Raw genomic sequence first — 8,026 nt, forward strand, 5'->3', positions numbered from 1 at the left:
CCGTTGAGGAACACCTCGCGCATCCTTTAAAATATGGGATATCTCATAATCTAATGAATCTCTTGGAAGAAATATTGTGAGATTCAAACGACTATGTCAAAGGCTACGAAAAAAATGCGAGAAGTGGAGGATACTTCGAATCAACTTGTTCCTTCATCGGGACAACAACCTCTAAACGTGCAGCTAGTTTTACTTTGCCAGGTGGTGTCAATTATAAACGGTTTATTCCTCCCGCACGTAATGAAGTATGCGCTGTGCTTTCTCTTAATGCTGACCATAATTTTTCACCAAATAAAATGGTTGTAAAACAACGTGGCAAAAATATCGTCATTTTATAAATATCGAGCATCGCGTGGAGCCCTTTACCTACCCAATGTTCTATCTACCTGGAACTTCAGGATGGACAAGGGGTATGCTACTTCAAACACCTTAAGTAAGTCTTCCACATATAACACAGCGAGAAATCGTATCACTTTTCGACCTTTCTGTGCAAGCTGTAACACCTGATCTGCGTAGGATTGGTTTTAATGCTTTGCATTTTGGTGGAAAAATTTTCCAAAAGTGCCTCGTTGATACCGCTATTCGTGTTGAGCCTGATGGTATTGATTGGATAAAATTTAACCAGAAAACTGTTATGGGTGAAAACTCCTAAGGTGTTACACGACTTCCCAAAGACTTAGCCTCGAAAAGGGATGCATTCGTTGGTGAAAAATTTATACTACCGTCATCATTCGTCGGATCAACACGCTACTTAGCTGAACGTTTTAAAGGCGCCTTGGCTATCGTTCTTCACCTTGGAATCCCAGATTTCTTTGTAACTGTGACTTTCAATCCTAATTAGCCTGAATTTAAAGAAGCAGCAAGCATTAAACTTGATGATATTTCTATTATAGAAAATTGTCCTCAAGATCGTCCCGATCTTATTGCTCGAATTGCTAAACTAAAATTTGACGATATAATGAATGATATTGATAAGCATCAGATATTTGGAAAAGTGTCAGCATATGTGTATACGATTGAACTTCAAAAACGTAGACTAGCACATATGCATTTGCTATTGATCATGAGTCCTCAGGATCCAATCCATAATCCAGTTGAAATTGATGATTTTATTTCAGCTCAAATTCCAAATTCCAACGATCCATTATTAAGAGAAGTAGTCTTAAAGTGGATGATTCATAATCCCTTTAGGAATTTAAATTCAAATACAAGCTATATGATGAATAAAAATGAAAAATTCCAGTGCCGCTTAGGTTTTCCCAAGCAGTACATTTCAGTCACATCTTTAGCGGATGCCGAAAAACCAAAGTATTGACGTCGTTATGATCCAAAATTAGACGAAATGAATAGAGAAGAATTTTCCCTTGATCGTGCTGTTTATCGAAAAGATTCAAATAATCGCGGAATTACTCGTGATAATCATCATGTCACCACATATAAGCCTCAAATGCTTAAAAATATACCAATGTCACATAAATGTTGAATATGTAGGAAACATAGGTACGGTAAAGTATCCATATAAATACACCCACAAGGGACATGATTGTGTTTCAATAAAGATTATCGAAAATAAACGCTGCATGGTTTACAATGAAGCAGAAACCTATTTAGAAGGACGCTGAATTACACCAACTGAAGCATACTGGCGACTATTTAGTTATGATAACCAGAAAAAGAGCCATGTCGTTCAAAATTTAAATGTTCATTTGCCAGGACGTTATCTAATGCAAAATATCAGCCATGTCCAAGAAGATTTGGTAGATATTGGACAAGGTTCAATGTTGGAAGCATATTTTCGACCCGACAAGGTGTTAAAACATATGAAAAAGAAGGAATTTCTCTATTATTGGGAAATGCCCGAACACTATAAATGGAATAACAATACCAGTACATGGGAACAAAGAATCCGTCGAAAACGTGTCATTGGACGAATTCACAAAAAAAAGTTGCAGCTTTTCCCGAGTGCTTCTATTTACGAGTACTTTTGTATTATGTGAAGAATGCAAGAAGTTTTGAAGATGTTAAATCAGTTGATAACGTTGTATATTCCACATACAAAAAAGCTTGCCTGACTCCATTGCAAATCTAAACCTACCATTTGGTGGGAAAATTCTAGTTGCTGGAAGTGATTTCCGATAATGTTTACCAGTTCAACCCTGAAGCAGCCACAGTGAATTTCAAACATGTTTCCTTTGAAAAAAATATGCGGGTCAATCCTGAACAGGAAGCATTTGCAAAGTACATCCTCGAACTGGCAAATGGAAATCTTTCTAAACATGAATTTAATGAAATTGAATTACCGGAAGATATAATTTCCAGTGGCAATTGAATTGAAGAAGTATTTGGCGAATGTTTGCCTAAACAAAGTTTCGATTTAATGAAGGATGAAGTTATTTTAGCTTCTATCAACAAAGAAGCTAGTAAAATAAATGCGAGAATTATCGATCGCCTTCCAGGAGAAAACAAATCGTATAAAAGTTACGATTCTGTAAAAGATCAAGAAAAAGGACGAATTGAATTTACTCCAGAATTCCTTAGTTCAATTGACACAGCATATTTACCCCCACATGACTTAAAAATAAAGAAAAATACGATAGTTATGCTTTTGCGTAACTTAGATATTTCAGAAGGGATGTGTAATGGAACTCGCCTTATTGTTACTGAATTATAAAGCAACATAATTAAGGCGAATATAATTACTGGGGAAAAATCAGGAAAAGAAGTCCACATATCCCGAGTTACAGTGGACTCTAGTAAAGGTAAACTTGGATTTACTTTTCAACGACATCAATTTCCAATTCAAGCCGCATTTGCCATGATTATACATAAGTTGCAGGGGTAAATTTTGAATTGGCTGGCGCTGACCTGAATACTCCAGTTCTTAATCATGGAATGTTATACGTTGCATTTTCTCCTGTGAAAAGACAACGTAGCTTAAAACTTCTGCTACCACCTGAAAATGAACGAAGAGCATATAACGAAGTGTGGAGGAAGCCCTAACAACTATCAACAAAAATTCTTATTGTTAGAGTGATATTTCTTTTTTGATCATCAATGCCTACCATACCTTTGTTAAAAAAACAAATGACGTCACGTGATAAGATGTGAAATTGGACAACCTGGACCATCAATTGCGACAACAACAATAAGGAAAGCTAAAGCAAAGGCCATTTCTTAATTGTCTGAACAAATCAAAATTCAAAACCGGATCAAAATAAAAATGAAGAGCAAAGACAGGGGCGGTTAGAAGACATACGAAAACGACAATTAGAGCGTGTTAAGAATGAAAATGAAGGGAAAAGACACACGCGGTTAGGAGACAGACGAAACCGACCAAGTGAGGGAGTTAAAAATGAAAATGAAGAGCAGTGAGTCAATGAAAATCAACCTGGACAGCGAGAATTAAAACGTGTCAAAGTTGGAAATTATAGCGATGATGATTGGGTTTGGGATTTTGACATGGATAATGTCATCAGTGCCTCCTCTACCTTTGAAAATAAAAAATATGGACTGGATAAATAGTTCATAATGACAAAAGACAAGCCGAGGCAAAAGTTAAAGGTTCAATAAAAAATGTAATCAAACAGTTCGTGGTAACGAACTGTAAGTAAGGAATGACCCGACTCAATAGTAATCGAAACTGTAAAAACCGGAATATTGATACCTATAGATACATCAAAAGAATGACATTTTTATGCTGATTTCAAATATATAAGTTTCATAAAGTTTTGTCTTACCCATCCAAACTTACGCGCGTGAGAAAATTTGCCTTATTTTCGAAAAAAGAGGGACGCAACCTATAAAAGTCATAGAACTTTAATGAAAATAACACCATCAGATTCAGCATATCAGACAACCCTACTGTAGAAGTTTCAAGCTCCCATCTGAAAAAATGTGGAATTTCGCATTTTTTTTTTTTTTTTGTCAGAAGAAAGATCACGGATGCGTGTTTATTTGTTTTTTTACCCCAGGGGTGATCGTATCGATCCTGTAGTCCTAGAATATGGCAAGAGGGCTGATTTGAGCGGAAAATAAAAGTTATAGTGCCCTTTTTAAGTGACCCAAAAAATTGAAGGCCAAATTTGGCGGCCCGAAAGGCGGATTCTATGGGAAACATATAGTATTGGTTTTGGTTTATGTGAGAGCCATTTAGCACAAGAAAAGTAAAATTAATATGCAAATTTTGTTTTACTTATTCAACGACGGTGAGCCAAAATAAAATCTGCATTAACTAAGTTTTTTTTAACTGAAAGTAAGGAGCGATATTAAAACTTAAAACGAACAAAAATTATTCCGTATATGAAAGGGGTTGTCCCCTCTTCAACGCCTCACTCTTTACGCTAAAGTTTTTTATTGTTTTAAAAAATAAAGTTGTAAGACAGAGTCAAACTTTAGCACAAAGAGCAAGGCGTTGAGGAGGGGACCACCCCTTTTATATACGGAATAATTTCTGTTCGTTTTAAGTTTTAATGTCGATCCTTACTTTCAGTTAAAAAAATTTGTTTTCTTATATTTAATTTTACAAAGGCACCACTTCTAATTTAAGGTCCATTTGCACGTCATGACATCACTAGCCTCCGACTATAATTTAATAATAAAACGCAATTGCTTGACAAATAGACAGTTGGTATGGAACTTGAACTTGAAATTCCCTGGTGACTAGCTGGAACTAACTGCCAAGATACGCCCGTTAGTCGAGGATTGGAGACTCCAGCTTGTCACCAGAGAATCTTGGGTTCGACTCCCATGCCCGCAGTGACTTTCAAACAATCGTCCTTAATTAGTAAATACAAATGTTGTTTAATGACTTCTTTCAAGGCTGTTCATCAAATATTGAAAATGTACATTTTAAAAACATGAGAGAAACCAACAGAGAGTAGAACCTTGAACCTCCTTGCTGCTATTGCTAAGTAAAAGATTATACTGAACTACATTTATATTAAGCAGCACATACCAGACTATCAAAATGGGAGATATCCTATCAGGAAATTTCTCTACTAACTAGGGTTAATAATTCTGATTCTTTAAAACCATAGCTTCTATTAGTATATTTAGCTCATTGATTAGAATTCTGTTTGGGGGATTCTGTCATAGTTAAGCAGTGAGATTCCAAGTCCTTAAGATCAACTTCAGGAAAAAGGGGTAGAATCAATACCAGCTAGTTTTAATTTGAAGCATCAGTCATCTCGAGGAAACTTTACAGAATTCTGAGGTTTACTCGCATTCTTGAGCATCAAAAATAGTCTGATTTGTATTTTAGACTGCTCTTTTTTGAGTGGCTTAAAAAAACGAAGGAAGATGTAATATTTTTTTAATTTTTAAGTATTCATCTTCATATCTAGGCATTACTCTTGTAATTGTAGAACTCAGAGAGCTAATCTTATTGATGAGTGCCAAAACAGAAAGAAGAAACGTAGACTTTGTCAAATTGACCTTTGAAGGGCTTAAATAAGACGCATATAATAAATCTTACGTTTTAATTGTCCTTAACTTTGTTTATTGAAATCCTCTTTGTCATTCCTTCTTTAGTTACTATTATTATCGTAAGAACACATTCTTTCAGATATTATTCGAAGCGTCTTTCTTCCTATCAATTCTTGCTGCACAGAGTATAGATCAGCTGACTGTAAAATATGAACTTGTCAATGGGATTCCATACAATAATCATGCAGCTAGAGATGACAACTATCCGTACTGTCCTCGTCCACTCTACATTGACAATCAACCAATAAGTTGTTCATGCTCCCATAATGACGATGTATACTTGCCATCATTCATCTGTAACACAATGTCTAATGCAGACGAAATTGTTTCATATTTCAACCGAACATTTCCAACTTATCTAGCAGAAAAAATTACGATATCGAACTCAACAGTGAGAATAATTCCTGAAAACATATTTGCTGATAAGCAACCAAAGCGAATAACATGGTATAACAACCGAATTTATGAAATTAACCCAAATGCTTTCACTTTCACAAGACCTACACTAGAAATCTTAGAAATTGAATATGAGCCGGAGCTTGAGAGTTTTCCATTCACTAGCTTAACTGAGTTTCCATTTTTAAGAGAACTCAGGCTAAACAATAACAAGCTAAGAAATATTACCGATTTGGGAAGTCTTGCCTTATCCAATCTACGAATCTTGAATCTAGATTATAACATCATAGAGACGGAATTTCCTAAATTACGACTCTTTCCTAATTTGGTCAGTGTATCCGCTGAGAAGTCTTTACTAACATCAATCAGCCCAGAATTACCATTTAAAGAGCTGCAGTTCATTGAAGTAATCAATTTTAGAGGCAACCCCCTTGAAATTGTTAAGACAGGCACGTTTTCCTTTGGCGAGCAAAGAAATATTAGAAGTATCGACTTGAGTGCCTGTGGCATAACCTTAATTGAGGCGGATGCATTTTTTAGTAAGCTTTACATATTCATATATATTCAAATTCGTCTCTCTTTGCCTCTCCCTTTCTCTCTCTCTCTCTCTCTCTCTCTTTCACTCTCTATCGCTCTCTCTCTTTCTATCTCTATGTCTCTCTCGCTCTCTTTCTCTCTCTCTCTCTATATATCTATATATATCTCTATCTCTCTCTCTATCTCTCTCTCTCTCTCTCTCTCTCTCTCTCTCTCTCTCTCTCTTTCTCTCTCTTTCCCATTCTATAACCATTCTGATGAATAGAGTCTCGATGAATTTCTACTCAAAATTATATACAATTTCATCTCTTTTTAAAACAAAAAAAAGAAAAAGTTTTTTGAAGTGAAAGTAAGGAGCAGCATTAAAACTTAAAACAAACACAAATTGTTACGAATTTGAAGGGGTTACCCCCTCCTCACGCCCTTGCTCTTCATGCTAAAGTTCTTTAGTACTAATGAAAAAGCTTCTTATTGTTCTAATTCAACGACCCTTGTATTTCAGGAGTCGGTCTTAAAGAATTGGGACAAAAAGTCAAACTTTAGCGCAAAGAGCGAGGTATTGAGGAAGCGGCAACCCTCGTTGTTTACATAATAATTCCTGTTCATATTAAGTTTTAATGTAGCTGTTTACTTTCAGTCGATTTTTTTATAATTTCTGATCATTTTTAAATAATGCCAGGGAATCCGTCTCCCCTTCAATGAAGCCCTCCCCCCTCCAGAAAAGATTCTCTAGACATGCAATGAGGGTGAAATTTTATCTCGGACAATTACCCTTAATATCTCCAAATTTAGAATTTGGCAAAAAGAAAGTAAGACCAGTAAAAAGAATTCCATATAGGAATTCTAGAAAATTCTCCCAATAAAAAATATCCCCGGAAAAGCTGACCCTCCCTCCCGGACAGTTCCCTATCCGTGGAAAATTCTCCTTATAGAAAATTTCCCCAGCAAAAATTTCCCCCTCCGCCAACAGAAAAATGTATGCACATTTCCTAATAACAAATACTAAACTTTAATAATGAGCAAATTTCATAACTTAAAGACATATCTTTAAGGGCTAGGAGGGTCATGTTATCCCTAATGGCAAAGTTACTGGACCTGTCACCTATGCGGAACAAAATGGCTATCACAAAATTTTGGTCAGATGACTTAGAGAAAAAAGGGGCATGGGAAAGGGGTAAGCTACACTCCAATGTTTTTGTTTACTTAAAAAGGGCTTTTGATTTTTCGTTCCAATGAGCTCTCTCTCAATGTTCTAGGACCATTAGTGCGATACGATCACATCCCTGGGCCAAAAAATAAACACGCAACCGCGATCTTTCTTCTTGCAAAAAATACAAAATTCCACATTTTTGCGGATGGGAGCTTGAAACCTCTACAGTATGGTGTTTTAACATTCTGAATCTTGTGATTTTCGTCAAAATTAATTTACTTTTAGGGGATGTTCCCTTTTTTTCAAAAATCAGACAAATTTTCTCAGGGTTGTAGTTTTCGATGGGTACCAAACGGTATCAAAACTCGACGAATCTTATGTTATTTGGAATCAACATAAAAAGCTAATTGTTTTGATATATCTATTGATATCAAAATTTTTGTTTTTTAGAGTTTTGGT

This window comes from Artemia sp. Qi Xiang Cuo, chromosome 4 (assembly GCF_049724085.1).
Source record: "Artemia sp. Qi Xiang Cuo chromosome 4, ASM4972408v1, whole genome shotgun sequence".
Classification (NCBI taxonomy): domain Eukaryota; kingdom Metazoa; phylum Arthropoda; class Branchiopoda; order Anostraca; family Artemiidae; genus Artemia; species Artemia sp. Qi Xiang Cuo.